Source organism: Salmo salar, chromosome 10 (assembly GCF_965601325.2).
Source record: "Salmo salar chromosome 10, fSalSal1, whole genome shotgun sequence".
NCBI classification, from domain to species: domain Eukaryota; kingdom Metazoa; phylum Chordata; class Actinopteri; order Salmoniformes; family Salmonidae; genus Salmo; species Salmo salar.
In genome coordinates, this window is record NC_138300.1 from 124197574 (window position 1) to 124213910 (window position 16337).

General features: G+C 41.5%; 1 pseudogene across 1 annotated transcript; it reads right to left on the minus strand.

Annotated features, from left to right (window-relative positions):
- Positions 1-297: 297 nt before the first annotated feature.
- LOC145858564 (mucin-2-like) lies at positions 298-11215 on the minus strand (annotated as a pseudogene). Its single transcript, XR_014378958.1, has 11 exons — positions 8888-11215; positions 8542-8783; positions 7674-7845; positions 6813-7057; positions 5186-5369; positions 2854-3073; positions 1894-2067; positions 1541-1610; positions 1046-1188; positions 925-956; positions 298-492 (listed from the first exon to the last, which is right to left on the minus strand). The product of XR_014378958.1 is annotated as a mucin-2-like (transcript).
- Between the last annotated feature and the right edge of the window lie 5122 nt (positions 11216-16337).

A 16337-nucleotide genomic window follows, 5' to 3' on the forward strand; every position in this document is an offset into this window, starting at 1 on the left:
AGGTTGGAATCAACATGCAGTACCTCCAGCAGAAAGAGAGTTAATTGGTCCACCAGCTCAGGGACAAGCTACACTATTCACAGTCTGGTGATTATGTCACAGAGTTATGCCACATTTATGAACCCTTTATAAAGCATGTTATAGATGCTTTGTAACACATTTATGCAGTGCTTATGAAAGCTTTATGAAGTAGCTAGAATGAAGACCTGTTTTGTGCAAACATTCCACTCCTTGTACTCCTTGTCATATGCCAAACATTTAGCACACACAGACTTGTTAAGGTTCCTCTATCTGGTCTCAACTCAGATCCTGTCTATACTCACCGCATTTATTTATCTGACAGCAGTCCACCATCTCGTTGACCAACACCTCACCGTACTTCTTACAGGTAACAATTTCTTGGGGCGGACAGTTCACTGGTTCACACTGGACACTCAGTGTGTCAGCATTACACGTGCACTTCTGGCAGTTACTGTTCCAAGTCTCACCAAACTGTGTTGGGACAAAACAAACACTGTTAGCAGAGACTTGAAACTTATTAAGATGAGACTGGCAACCCCTCAGAACCTGGTTCCTCTCTTTGTTTATTCCTAGGTTCCTTCCTTCTAGGGAGTTTTTCCTAGCCACTGTCTTTATGCCTCTGCATTGCCTGCTCTTTTAGGTTTTAGGCTGGGTATCTGTAAAGCACTTTGTGACCACTGCTGATGAAAAAAGGGCTTTATCAAATACATTTGATTGATTAATAATAACAATAGGGCTCCAGCCTCTTCAGGGCTTGGACCACTAACAAGCCCCAATGAAACTAGTAAACTGCTTAAAATAATTGGGTTTCTATACAGAACCTTTTTGTGGGCTATAATGTGAAGTGAGCTGTTAAACTATTTATTCTGACAGATTCATTGTGGTATACATCTACATTATTACCCGTTTGGGTTTTCCATCAGGTCCTGTACATCCTTGAAGGGAAAATAAGATTTTAAGTCATACATGGTGGTCCTTTGAGACACAATTAAACAATGTATTTCTCAAACTGAAACATCCTTACCACAGTCACGAACACAGGTGTCAGAGAATGTGTTGAACAAGACGGTACCCTCAGGGCAGAAACAGCCCTCCATGAATGAGTCACATACAAAGTCACGGGTCATTTGTGCTCCCTGACATGAATGCACATATTTGTCATTGTATCTATGACAAGAAAAAACAATTCATTACAGACTAGAAACGTTTAATATAATGGAAACCTTAAAGAATGCCTGTCCATTAGGTAGTGGTGTAAAATAATGAGATGGGAATGAGATGAGAATGAGATGGGAATGAAATGAGAATGAGATGAGATGGGAATGAGATGGGTATGAGATGAGATGGGAATGAAAAGAGAATGAGATGAGATTGGAATGAAATGAGAATAAGATGAGATGGTAATGAGAAGTGAATGAGAATGAGATGGGAATGAGATGAGTTGGGAATGAGATGGGTATGAGACGAGATGGGAATGTAATGAGAATGAGATGAGATGAGATGGGAATGAGATGGATACCTTGAATTGCATGTTGGCTGGATAGTAGAGCCACATGCCTTATACAGTTTGGTCTTAGGGCAGTTCTGGTCTTAGGGCAGTTCTGTAATATGGTCAAGATGGAATGATTGACAAAACAGTAAGAGCACAATTTGTAAATGCAGGTTGCCAAAATACAATTAATATTGATAAATCTTAAAGTTATTAGAATTATTTAAAATTGTATTAACATCTTTCCTGCATCCAAAATGGGATCCTATTCCCTACATAGATCACTACTTTTGGCAGCATTCTGGTCAAAAGCAGTGCACTATGTAGGGAATAGGATCCCATTTGGGATACAACCCTTATTTGATTTGAAAGTCCTTCCCTACCACATTTTCCATTAGTTGAGTTCCTCCAGTCGATACAGGCTCCAGCAGCTGCACACCTCACGGCGTAGGCTTCCAGGCTGGAGCAGCCGATTGAGATATTTGGTATGTGGCAGACATCAAACTGACAGGCCTCGAAGAAGGGTTGTCGTGGGATAACGTCATGGCATTGATTAACTTGTTATGGATAGGGGGCAGTATTTTCACGGCTGGATAAAAAAACGTACCCGGTTTAATCTGGTTATTACTCCTGCCCAGAAACTAGAATATGCATATAATTAGTAGCTTTGGATAGAAAACACTCCAAAGTTTCTAAAACTGTTTGAATGGTGTCTGTGAGTATAACAGAACTCAAATGGCAGGCCAAAACCTGAGAAGATTATGTACAGGAAGTACCCTGTCTGACCATTTCTTGGCCTTCTTTGTCATCTCTATCCAAAACAGAGGATCTCTGCTGTAACGTGACACTTTCTAAGGCTCCCATAGGCTCTCAGAAGGCGCCAGAACGTTGAATGATGACTCTGCAGTCTGGCTGAAAAACAGTAGCGCATTTGGATAGTGGTCGATCTGAGAACAATGAGACGGGTGCGCGTGTGCACGTGAAGAGGCCATTTTACATTTTCAGTCTTTGAACGAAAACAACCACTCCCGGTCAGAATATTATCGCTATTTTACGAGAAAAATCGTATAAAAATAGATTTTAAACAAAGTTTGACATGCTTCGAAGTATGGTAATGTAATATTTTGAAATTATTTGTGAAGCATCTGTGAAGTTCTTATGAAGACTTCCTTAATGAATAAAAACGTTTATATGGCATAAAAAGTCTGCAAGATAAGTTTGGTTCTAAGTTTTGGAACAACAACCATTGCCTTTAACGGAAAGTTTACAGACTTTCATGTATACAGTGTCATAGCAACCTTAATCATATTCCCTTTGTAATATAGCTCTCTTTGTGTTATTACAAGGTTGCACGTCTTACGGGCTAACTATGATGTCACAGATTGCTGTGTTTCCCTGACAGGCAGGGTGGAGGCGTAGGGGTAGGTGGGGTAGGGGGTTGCAGTTCACAGTAGGGTTTTTTATCATCAGGAATCTTCCATTCATGAGCCATCCCAGGACATGATGTATCAATCTGTCCATTCGGTAATCTGCAATCGTTTTTCCTGTTATTGTCACAGGTACCTTTATAAAGGTAAAATAAATATGGGAATGAGAATAAACACAAGTTCTTTGATGTTAGAAACTCTCATAACTTTAAGCCTACCTACAGTATTTTTTAATTTGTTATGCTATCATTGTAACTTTACAGTGAACTTTTTAATGCCATGAAAATACAATAACATTCAACAAAATAACATCAAATCATTGCAACAAATGTTCAGTTTACACAGAGTACTACAAGCTGTTCTTCTGATTCATACTTAGTGTTTATTGTCTACATAATGGGTGCATTCCAAATGGAACCCTATTCCCCCTGGTTAAAAGGAGTGCACTACAATGGGACCCTATTCCCCCTGATTAAAAGGAGTGCACTACAATGGGACCCTATCTCTCTAATTCTCTCTTTCTCTCTTTCTTTCTTTCTCTCTCTCGGAGGACCTGAGCCCTAGTACCATGCCTCAGGACTACCTGACATGATGACTCCTTGCTGTCCCCAGTCCACCTGGCCGTGCTGCTGCTCCAGTTTCAACTGTTCTGCCTGCGGCTGTGGAACCCTGACCTGTTCACCGGACGTGCTACCTGTCCCAGACCTGCTGTTTTCAACTCTCTAGAGACAGCAGGAGCGGTAGAGATACTCTCAATGATCGGCTATGAAAAGCCAACTGACATTTACTCTTGAGGTGCTGACTTGTTGCACCCTCGACAACTGTGATTATTATTATTTGATCATGCTGGTCATTTATGAACATTTGAAAATCTTGGCCATGTTCTGTTATAATCTCTACCCCGGCACAGCCAGAAGAGGACTGGCCACCCCTCATAGCCTGGTACCTCTCTAGGTTTCTTCCTAGGTTTTGGCATTTCTAGGGAGTTTTTCCTAGCCATCGTGCTTCTACGCATGCATTGCTTGCTGTTTGGTGTTTTAGGCTGGGTTTCTGTACAGCACTTTGAGATATCAGCTGATGTAAGAAGGGCTATATAAATACATTTGATTTGATTTATTCCCCCTGGTTAAAAGGAGTGCACTACAATGGGACCCTATTCCCCCTGATTAAAAGGAGTGCACTACATTGGGACCCTACTCCCCCTGGTTAAAAGGAGTGCACTACATTGGGACCCTACTCCCTCTGGTTAAAAGGAGTGCACTACATTGGGACCCTTTTCCCCCTGGTTCAAAGGTGGTTCAAAGGAGTGCACTACATTGGGACCCTATTCCCCCTGATTAAAAGGAGTGCACTACATTGGGACCCTACTCCCCCTGGTTAAAAGGAGTGCACTACATTGGAACCCCATTCCCCCTGGTTAAAAGGTGGTTCAAAGGAGTGCACTACATTGGGACCCTATTCCCCCTGATTAAAAGGAGTGCACTACATTGGGACCCTACTCCCCCTGGTTAAAAGGAGTGCACTACATTGGAACCCCATTCCCCCTGGTTAAAAGGTGGTTCAAAGGAGTGCACTACATTGGGACCCTACTCCCCCTGGTTAAAAGGAGTGCACTATATTGGGACCCTATTTCCCCTGGTTAATAGGAGTGCACTACAATGGGACCCTATTCCCCCTGGTTAAAAGGAGTGCACTACAGTGGGACCCTACTCCCCCTGGTTAAAAGGAGTGCACTACAGTGGGACCCTACTCCCCCTGGTTAAAAGGAGTGCACTACAATGGGACCCTATTCCCCCTGGTTAAAAGGAGTGCACTACAATGGGACCCTATTCCCCCTGGTTAAAAGGAGTGCACTACAATGGAACCCTATTCCCCCTGGTTAAAAGGAGTGCACTACATTGGGACCCTATTCCCCCTGGTTAAAATGAGTGCACTACATTGGAACCCTATTCCCCCTGGTTAAAAGGTGGTTAAAAGGAGTGCACTACAATGGGACCCTATTCCCCCTGGTTAAAAGGTGGTTAAAAGGAGTGCACTACAATGGGACCCTATTCCCCCTGGTTAAAAGGAGTGCACTACAATGGGACCCTATTCCCCCTGGTTAAAAGGAGTGCACTACAATGGGACCCTATTCCCCCTGGTTAAAAGGAGGGCACTACAATGGAACCCTATTCCCCCTGGTTAAAAGGAGTGCACTACATTGGGAACAGTGTGCCATTTGGGATGTAGACAATGCCTACATACTTACCACACTGCCCCTCTGTGTTGTTGTGGAATAGGGAGTTTGGCAGGGTTACACTGAACATAAGGGACTTAAACATCACTGTTGCTTTAATGGCAGGGATCTTCAACAGTAACTGTACCCCAGTGCTGGTGATCATGAGGTCTTCATTAGAATAGGTCGGGAAGATCTGATTTCCATTGATGTAAACCTTGTGAATGATAAGTAAAAACATTACATAACGAATGAGAATAGAGAACAGAATAACGTTACAATACTGTAGATAAGATTTGGTTTCCAGAACTAAATTAATTTTTTGTCAATAAAATTAAATTCTTTGAAATGTCATGGGACTGTTTCAGATACCTTGATGATGGTTTTTGAGTTAACGTGATGGCATCATCAAAGTGGTTAACCAATATGTAATGTTGTTAAATAACTATTTGTAAGTACTGAAGTGTAGTACACAAATCTGGTTCTCGGTAGGTCCAGGTCTAAGCGCCAACAGGTAAGTGCAAAACAGTCCAGCTCGTACACGGTAAATCCAGCCAATGTAGATTGTCTCTTTCTCTATGGTTCATAGATCCTTCCCGCCCTCTCTCTCTCTTCCTGGTTTTTCTTGACCTTTTATCTGTGGGTCGGCTCCACCTTCTGAGGGTTCCCCTTGCTTCTGGGAATTGTAGTTTTGGCAGTCGGCCATTTTGTGATCTGTAGTTCTGATCGGGGTGGCCATTTTAGTGATCGGGCAGAGCCCGTTTATTAGTTCTGCCCTCACATATCTGCCATTTATTACTTGACCCCCTTCTTTGCCACACAAAGAATGTCTGTATCAAAGAATGTCTGTATCATATAATGTCTGTATCAAAGAATGTCTGTACCAAATAATGCCTGTATCAAATAATTTGTCACAGGGGTTGATGAATGGAGACCAAGACGCAGCGTGGAGAGTGCTCATTCTTAATTCTTTAATAATGAAGACACTTTAGCAACAAAAAAACAAAACAACAACACAACCAACAACAGTCCCGTCAGGTACACTTAGACTAAACGGGAACAACTACCCACAAACCGCAAAAGAAAACAGGCTGCCTAAGTATGGCTTCCAATCAGAGACAACGAAAGACACCTCTGATTGGAAACCATACCCGGCCAAACATGGAAAAACAACACATAGAAATAGAAAACTAGAACACTCCCACATAGAAACAGAAAACCCCAAAACCCACACAAAACAACCCCCTGTCACGCCCTGACCATATTACTATGGCAAATGACCTCTTTACCTGGTCAGGACGTGACAGAATGTCTGTATCAAAGAATGTCTGTATCAAAGAATGTCTGTATCAAAGAATGTCTGTATCAAAGAATGCCTGTATCAAAAAATGTCTGTATCAAAGAATGTCTGTATCAAAGAAAGTCTGTATCAAAGAAAGTCTGTATCAAAGAATGCCTGAATCAAAGAATGCCTGTATCAAAGAATGCCTGTATCAAAGAATGTCTGTATCAAAGAATGTCTGTATCAAAGAATGTCTGTATCAAAGAAAGTCTGTATCAAAGAAAGTCGTATCAAATAATGTCTGTATCAAATAATGTCTATCTCAAAGTGCACTGTTTTTAAGTGTATACATGTGTACAATAGCACAGTTATAATTACCATATTTGTTGTCACGTTTAATCTCTTCGGAGTAAGAACAATTTTATAGGACTTGTAATAGACAATCAGAGACTGAGGGCAGGTCGCATGTCCAGACGGATCGCAGTTATAGTTGTCGATGTTGACACTGAAGTTCTGTCGAGGAACTATTTCTTTCATCAAAACGTAGGTGCAGTTTTCCTGGAAACTGTAATACTGGCCATCAAATGTGACGTAGTGAGGGTCTCCCCATCCATAGCATATACCTGAGAGATAGAACAGAAAAAGGTAGCAAATAGATAGATCACTCATCAATACAAGAGTTTAAAGTCCTACTCCAGTCTCCTTTTCACCTCATTTAACACCTGATTTACTGAACACAACAGGTGGTCTAGGTATCCTCATGAAATGGCACAAGCTGATAACACCACAATGTCACCATCAGATCAGACCAAGGGTGCAACGTTCACTGGGGATGGGGGGACGGTGGGTTTACAGGGAGCATGTCGCCCCCACATTCTGAAATTGCATTTTTGTTCCACTCCCAGTTTTATCATTGGAATGTGATACAAAACAAGGCAACACTGTTCATCCAACTGGATGAAAATAATAATAATAATACTTCTGTCCCCCCCACTTCTAAAACCAAAGTTGCGCCACTGGATCAGACCAACTCCTTGAAGTTTGCAGTTGTGTCCAAAAAAAACACAATTTTGTTCAAAACATATTGTATTTCTTTACTGTATTTACACTTGGGATATCACTTTCCAACATGAAATGTTCAAACATCACTGGAGGACGTCTTTAAAACAAGTAAACTTGGAGAAATAAGTATTTGTAGAAGGAGAGAAGATAATGTTTTTAATTAAGTTTTGAACTTACATTCACATTCGTAGTGATAGCAGCAACCTGATTCGTCATAGACTTTAGCTGGTGGGAATCCATTTTCACACACAGGCTTTTCTGCAGACTCACAGACCACATACGTTGTGGTAATTACACCGCTGTGGCAAGTTTGAGTAGTGCGGTTGTCTGTCTTCCAAGTCTCTCCATCCTAAAGTTGAAAATGTATGTTTTAGTCCTGAAAGTAAACACACTACGTACTACACAACACTGTGAACTGCACAACACTATGAACTACACAACACTATGAACTACACAACATTAAAACTACACAACACTATGAACTACACAACACTATAAACTACACAACACTATAAACTACACAACACTATAACTACACAACACTATAACTACACAACACTATAAACTACACAACACTATGAACTGCACAACACTATGAACTACACAACACTATAAACTACACAACACTATGAACTACACAACACTATGAACTACACAAAACTATAAACTACACAACACTATGAGCTAAGTAACACACTATAAACTACACAACACTATGAACTACACAACACTATGAACTGCACAACACTACGTACTACACAACACTATGAACTACACAACACTATAACTACACAACACTATGAACTACACAACACTATGAACTACACAACACTGTGAACTACACAACACTATGAACTACACAACACTACAAACTACACAACACTACGAACTACACAACACTATAACTACACAACACTATGAACTACACAACACTATAACTACACAACACTATAAACTACACAACACTATAAACTACACAACACTACGAACTACACAACACTATGAGCTAAGAAACACAAATATTCTGTTTATTTTATTTCATTACCTTTCTTGGTGGAATGGCATATTCACAGCCCATGTAAGGTGTAGTCGGGGACAATGTAGATGGTGTAGAATGTGTAGCTTCTGTTGTTGCTGAGACAGTGCTGACTGTAGTTGAGACAGTGCTGACTGTAGCTGGGGTCGTAGAGGGACATGGTCTGGCTTGTTTCTCAACAATACAACTTGAGTTACAATAGGAGGTGAAACACCAGCCTGCCCCGTCAGTCTCATTATATATCAAGGAACCTAAACAAAAACATATTATTAGTAATAAATAGATATTAAATGAAGTGTATGAATGCATTATGTAGTCAGAATTGATCATTTGAATGAAGGAAACTATCACTTACCAGCAAGGAAATGTAGATTTTTGTATGTGCAAAAATATAATGTGGTAGGAGTTGTGGAGGTGGTAGGGGTAGTGGTAGTGGTAGGGGTTGTCGTTGGGGTAATGATAGGGGTTGTCGTTGGGGTAGTGATATGGTTTGTTGTTGTGGTAAAGGTAGTGGTTGTGGTTGGGGTAATGATAGGGGTTGTGGTAGTGGTAGGGGTTGTGGTAGTGGTAGGGGTTGTGGTAGTGGTAGGGGTTGTTGTTGGGGTAATGATAGGGGTTGTGGTTCGGGTAATGGTAGGGGTTGTTGTTGTGGTAATGGTAGGGGTTGTTGTTGGGGTAATGGTAGGGGTTATTGTTGGGGTAAAGGTAGGGGATGTGGCTGGGGTAGTGATATGAGTTGTTGTTGGGGTAATGATAGGGTTGTTGTTGGGGTAATGGTAGGGGTTGTGGCTGGGGTAAAGGTAGGGGTTGTGGCTGGGGTAAAGGTAGGGGTTGTGGCTGGGGTAATGATAGGGGTTGTTGTTGGGGTAATGGTAGGGGTTGTGGCTGGGGTAAAGGTAGGGGTTGTGGCTGGGGTAATGATAGGGGTTGTTGTTGGGGTAATGGTAGGGGTTGTGGCTGGGGTAAAGGTAGGGGTTGTGGCTGGGGTAGTGAAATGAGTTGTTGTTGGGGTAATGATAGGGGTTGTTGTTGGGGTAAAGGTAGGGGTTGTGGCTGGGGTAATGATAGGGGTTGTTGTTGGGGTAATGATAGGGGTTGTTGTTGGGGTAATGATAGGGGTTGTTGTTGGGGTAAAGGTAGGGGTTGTGGCTGGGGTAATGATAGGGGTTGTTGTTGGGGTAATGATAGGGTTGTGGCTGGGGTAATGATAGGGGTTGTTGTTGGGGTAATGATAGGGGTTGTTGTTGGGGTAATGATAGGGGTTGTTGTTGGGGTAAAGGTAGGGGTTGTGGTTGGGGTAATGATAGGGGTTGTTGTTGGGGTAATGATAGGGTTGTGGCTGGGGTAATGATAGGGGTTGTTGTTGGGGTAATGATAGGGTTGTGGCTGGGGTAATGATAGGGGTTGTTGTTGGGGTAATGATAGGGTTGTTGTTGGGGTAATGGTAGGGGTTGTTGTTGGGGTAATGGTAGGGGTTGTTGTTGGGAAAATGGTAGGGGTTGTTGTTGGGTTTGCTTTTGAGTTGCTTTTGTGTATGGTAGATTTGTGACTACAGTGAGGCCTGTTGTTGTGGTAGATACTTTGGTGGTGGCTGTTGTCATTTCCTCAGAGGTAGTCCTCATCTGAGTCGTTGTTGGGGTAGTAGTTGGGGCAGTGGTAGGGGTTGTTGTGGGTATTGTTGATTCTGGACCAGTTGTAATTTCCTCTGTTGTTTCTCTTGTTGTGGAATATGTTGTTGACATAGTTATTGTGGTTGATGGACTTCCTGTGGTGGTGGTTGTTGTTGTGGTAGTGGTAGTAGGTGCTGTTGATTCTGGACCAGTTCTAACTTCCTCTGTTACTTTTGTTGTTATCTTTTTATGGTATGGGGGCATACTGGAGCCATCTCCCCCTGTTACCCCAGTACAGAAACATTAACTTTTTAAGGTATTGGGGGCAGTATTTTCATTTTCGGATGAAAAGCGAGCCCAGAGTAAACTGCCTAATACTCAGGCCCAGAGTCAAATATTTGCATATTATTAGATTTGGATAGAAAACACTCTGAAGTTTCTAAAAATGTTTGAATGATGTCTGTGAGTATAACAGAACTCATATGGCAGGCAAAAACCTGAGAAAAATCCAACCAGGAAGTGGGAAATCTGAGAATTGTAGTTCTTCTTTTGAATCCCTATCGAAACTACATTGTCTGTGGGGTCACGTTGCACTTCCTAAGGCTTCCATTGGCTGTCAAACACCTTAAGAAACGTGTTTCATCCTTCTCCTGTTACTGGGCAGAAAATAGGAGCTCAGTCAATGAGTGGACTGCTTGGGACCAGTGAGTTGTTTACTGCGAGGCACGTTTGGTGCGCCGCTCCTTCTTTTTCCTCTGTAATGAATACGCTATTGTCCGGTTGGAATATTATCGATGTTCTATGTTAACCCCTGTGCGGCCTTCGTCCCGTATGCGGACATCCAGCGAAAAATCATATCGCCATTAGCATAACAAAATGTAATAATTGTTTTTTTCATTTTTTTTTTCAAATTATATAGTTTTATAGATACACCTCTCCTGAATCGAACCACGTTGTCTGATATCAAAAAGGCTTTACAGCAAAAGCAAAACATTAGATTATGTTAGAGGAGTATATCGTAAAAGTAGCCACATAGCCATTTTCCGACCAACCACATGCATCACAAATAACCAAAAAACAGCTAAATGCAGCACTAACCTTTGACAATCTTCATCAGATGACACACCTAGGACATCATGTTACACAATACATGCATTCTTTTGTTCGATAAAGTTCATATTTATATATAAAAACAGCATTTTACATCGGTGCGTAACGTTGACTAACTATTTTCTCTCAAATGCATCCGATGAAACAGCGCTACAATTTACTAAATTACTATTCGAAAACATTTTTAAAATGTAATATTGTCATTCTAAGATTTATAGATGAATATCTCTTGAAAGCACCTGTAATGCAAGATTTAAAAATAACTTTACTGGGTAATCACACTTTGCGATGAAAGGGGATGCGATATTCAGAACAATAGGCTACCGTTACAGGTCAGCGCCATCTTGGAACAATCGCATATCACATCTAGTCTTGTATACTATTGTCAATAATCCCTTACCTTTGGTTGTCTTCATCAGAAAGCACTTCCAGGAATCCCAGGTCCACAACAAATGTATTTTCGTTCGAAAAAATTACTCCTTTATGTTCCAAGAGCTTGTTCTTGTTAGCGCGTCTGAAGGCTGATCCAAATGCTCCATCGGCCGCGGGACAGCCATTTCGAGAAAATACATTTTTTTCCATTTAGGTTCGTTCAAACATGTCAAACGTTGTATAACATAAATCTTCAGGGCCTTTTTCAACAAGAGAGCCAATAAGATTCAAGGAGGATGATTGCATTGTCTTTGAAAACGTTTCGAAAGGGGAGGGAAGCCAGGGCCGTCGGCGTCATAATGGTGATGGCCCTCCTCATGTGACCAATTTCAACAGCGTCTCATTCATTCAGTTTTAACCTGTTGGGGCTAGGGGGCAGTATTTGCACGGCCGGATAAAAAACGTACCCTATTTAATCTGGTTACTACTCCTGCCCAGTAACTACAATATGCATATAATTATTGGCTTTGGATAGAAAACACCCTAAAGTTTCTAAAACTGTTTGAATGGTGTCTGTGAGTATAACAGAACTCATTTGGCAGGCCAAAACCTGAGAAGATTCCTTACAGGAAGTGGCCTGTCTGACCATTTCTTGCCCTCCTTGACCCTCTCTAACAAATACAGGGGATCTCTGGCATGACGTGACACTTCCTACGGCTCCCATGGGCTCTCAGAAGGCGGGAAAAAGCTGAACGATGTAATTCCATCCCCAGGCTGAAACACATTAGCGCGTTTGGCAAGTGCTCTATCAGAGGGCCATTAGACTGAGGCTCGTGCATGAGGGGATAGCATGCTTTTACTTTCACTCTCTTTGTAATAAAAAACGATTTCCCGGTCGGAATATTATCGCTTTTTTACGAGAAAAATGGCATAAAAGTAGATTTTAAACAGCGGTTGACATGCTTCGAAGTACGGTAATGGAATATTTAGAATTTTTTTGTCACGAAATGCGCCGTGCTCGTCACCCTTATTTACCCTTTCGGATAGTGTCTTGAACGCACGAACAAAACGCCGCTATTTGGATATAACAATGGATTATTTGGGACCAAACCAACATTTGTTATTGAAGTAGAAGTCCTGGGAGTGCATTCTGACGAAGAACAGCAAAGGTAATAACATTTTTCTTATAGTAAATCTGACTTTGGTGAGTGCTAAACTTGCTGGGTGTCTAAATAGCTAGCTCTGTGATGCCGGGCTATCTATTGAGAATATTGCAAAATGTGCTTTCACCGAAAAGCTATTTTAAAATCGGACATAGCGAGTGCATAGAGGAGTTCTGTATCTATAATTCTTAAAATAATTGTTATGTTTTTTGTGAACGTTTACCGTGAGTAATTTATTAAATTCACCGGCAGTGTTCGGTGGGAATGCTAGTCACATGCTAATGTAAAAAGCTGGTTTTTGATATAAATATGAACTTGATTGAACAAAACATGCATGTATTGTATAACATAATGTCCTAGGGTTGTCATCTGATGAAGATCATCAAAGGTTAGTGCTGCATTTAGCTGTGGTTTGGGTTTATGTGACATTATATGCTAGCTTGAAAAATGGGTGTCTGATTATTTCTGGCTGGGTACTCTGCTGACATAATCTAATGTTCTGTTTTCGTTGTAAAGCCTTTTTGAAATCGGACAGTGTGGTTAGATTAACGAGTGTCTTGTCTTTAAAATGGTGTAAAATAGTCATATGTTTGAAAAATTGAAGTTTTTGCATTTTTGAGGTATTTGAATATCGCGCCTCGGGATTACACTGGCTGTCCCACCTAGCCCATAGAGGTTAACAGTAGGAGACTCAAACCACTTTGTAAAGACTGGGGACATCTAGTGGAAGCAATAGGAAGTGCTCAATGAACCATAGCTCACGGTGTGATTAATAGGCAACGTGATGAAGTTGAGTTCGCAATTCAGAATTCCACTTCCTGTTTCGATCTGTCTCGGGGTTTTGACTGCCATATGAGTTCTGTTATACTCACAGACACCATTCAAACAGTTTTAGAAACTTTAGGGTGTTGTCTATCCACAAGTATTAATTATATGCATATCCTAGCTTCTGAGTTTGAGTAGTAGGCCGTTTAAAATGGGCACGAATGTTTTTCAAAATACGCTGTGGCGCCCCCTATCCTAGGCGACCGTCAAGAGGTTAAGAAGACCCTAAGGGTTGATTGTAAACAACGTTTCACATGTTTCTACGAACGGTAATGGAACTATTTGACTTTTCGTGTCTGGATTTACGCTCGCGCGTTATTCCTTTGGATAGTGATCTGAACGCACGAACAAAACGGAGGTATTTGGACATAAATATGGAGTATTTCGAACAAAAAGAACATTTCTTGTGGAAGTAGGAGTCCTGGGAGTGCATTCTGACGAGGATCAGCAAAGGTAAGAGAATATTTATAATACTACTTCTGAGTTTAGTTGACCCCAGAACATGGCTGGTGTCTGTATAGCTTGCTTTTATGGTTGAGCTATGTTCTCAGAATATTGAAAAATGTGCTTTCTCCGTAAAGCTATTTTATAATTTGACACAGCGGTTGCATTAAGGAGAAGTATATCTTTAATTCTTTCAATAACTGTTGTAAATTTTATCAACGTTTATGATGAGTATTTTTGTAAATTGATGTGCTCATTCACCGGGTGTTTTGGTGGGAATACATTTTCTGAACATCACGCGCCAATGTAAAATGGGCTTTTTGGATATAAATATTAACTTTATCTAGCAAAACATACATGTATTGTGTAACATGAAGTCCTATGAGTGCCATCTGATGAAGATCATAAAAGGTTAGTGAATATTTTAGCTGTATTTTTGGTTTTTGTGATGCATGTCCTTGCTTGGAGAATGGCTGTGTGGTTTTTCTTGTGAAGTTTATGTCCTAACATAATCTAATTTTATGCTTTCGCCATAAAGCCTTTTTGAAATCGGACAATGTGGTTACATTAACGAGAAGTTTATCTTTAAAAGGGTGTAAAATAGTTGATTGTTTGAGAAAATGAAATTATGAGATTTTTGCTGTTTTGTATTTCGTGCCCTGATATTTCAATGGCTGTTGATAGTGTGAACTGCGGGTGGGACGCTAGCGTCCCACGTAGCCCACAGAAGTTATGGATGGAGTTGTTGACTTAGTTGTTGTTGTTGGACGTTCTGTTGTTGTTGTTGTTGTTGCGGTAGTTGTTGATGTTGGACTTTCTGTTGTTGTTGTTGTTGTTGTTGTTGTTGGGGTAGTTGTTGTTGTTGGACTTTCTGTTGTTGTTGTTGTTGTTGTTGGGATAGTTGTTGTTGTTGGACTTTCTGTTGTGTTTGTTGTTGTTGTTGGACCTTCTGTTGTTGTTGTTGTTGTTGTTGTTGTTGTTGGACCTTCTGTTGTTGTTGTTGTTGTTGTTGTTGGGGTAGTTGTGGTTGATGGACTTTCTGGTGTTGTTGTTGGACCTTCTGTTGTTGTTGTTTTTGTTGTTGTTGTTGGACCTTCTGTTGTTGTTGTTGTTGGGATAGTTGTTGTTGTTGGACCTTCTGTTGTTGTTGTTGTTGTTGTTGTTGTTGTTGGGGTAGTTGTTGTTGTTGGACTTTCTGTTGTTGTTGTTGTTGTTGTTGGGATAGTTGTTGATGTTGTAATGGTTGTTGTGGGCCTTTCTGAGGTGGTAGTTGTCTCATTGCTACAAACATCAGCACAACATCTGACTCTGATCTCGTAGTTGTAGCATATTGGTGGGATGCCTTGATCCTTGTTGTGGCATATCAGTCCAACTGAGGGATTGCATTTAACATTTTGACCTAGTTCGGCCAAAGAAGCATCGATGTCTTTGGCTCTGCATTCTACTTCCTTAGGTTGGCTACAAATATCAATACCAGATTTCCTTATATTTTCTATGGTTTCATAATCTCCTCCTTCTGGTCCAACAGAGGGATAGTATTTGCTAATCCAGCCTGACCAATCACAGACAGTCTTGATCAGGCAGTGTGGAGTAGTAGTGGGTGAAGTGGTTGTTGGTGAAGTAGTGGTTGTTGTGGGGGTAGTGGTAGGGGTTGTTGTGGGGGTAGTGGTAGGGGTTGTTGTGGGGGTAGTGGTAGGGGTTGTTGTGGGGGTAGTGGTAGGGGTTGTTGTGGGGGTAGTGGTAGGGGTTGTTGTGGGGGTAGTGGTAGGGGTTGTTGTGGGGGTAGTGGTAGTGGTTGTTGTGGGGGTAGTGGTAGTGGTTGTTGTGGGGGTAGTGGTAGTGGTTGTTGTGGGGGTAGTGGTAGTGGTTGTTGTGGGGGTAGTGGTAGGGGTTGTTGTGGGGGTAGTGGTAGGGGTTGTTGTGGGGGTAGTGGTAGGGGTTGTTGTGGGGGTAGTGGTAGTGGTTGTTGTGGGGGTAGTGGTAGGGGTTGTTGTGGGGGTAGTGGTAGTGGTTGTTGTGGGGGTAGTGGTAGGGGTTGTTGTGGGGGTAGTGGTGGTAGGTGTTGTTGATTCTGGACCAGTTGTAATTTCCCCTGTTGTTTCTCTTGTTGTGGAATATGTTGTTGTCTCAGCCGTTACTGTGGTTGATGGACTTCCTGTGGTGGTGGTTGTTGTTGTGGGGGTAGTGGTGGTAGGTGTTGTTGATTCTGGACCAGTTGTAACTTCCTCTGTTACTTGTGTTGTTGTGGATGGAGTTGTTGACTTAGTTGTGGTTGATGGAC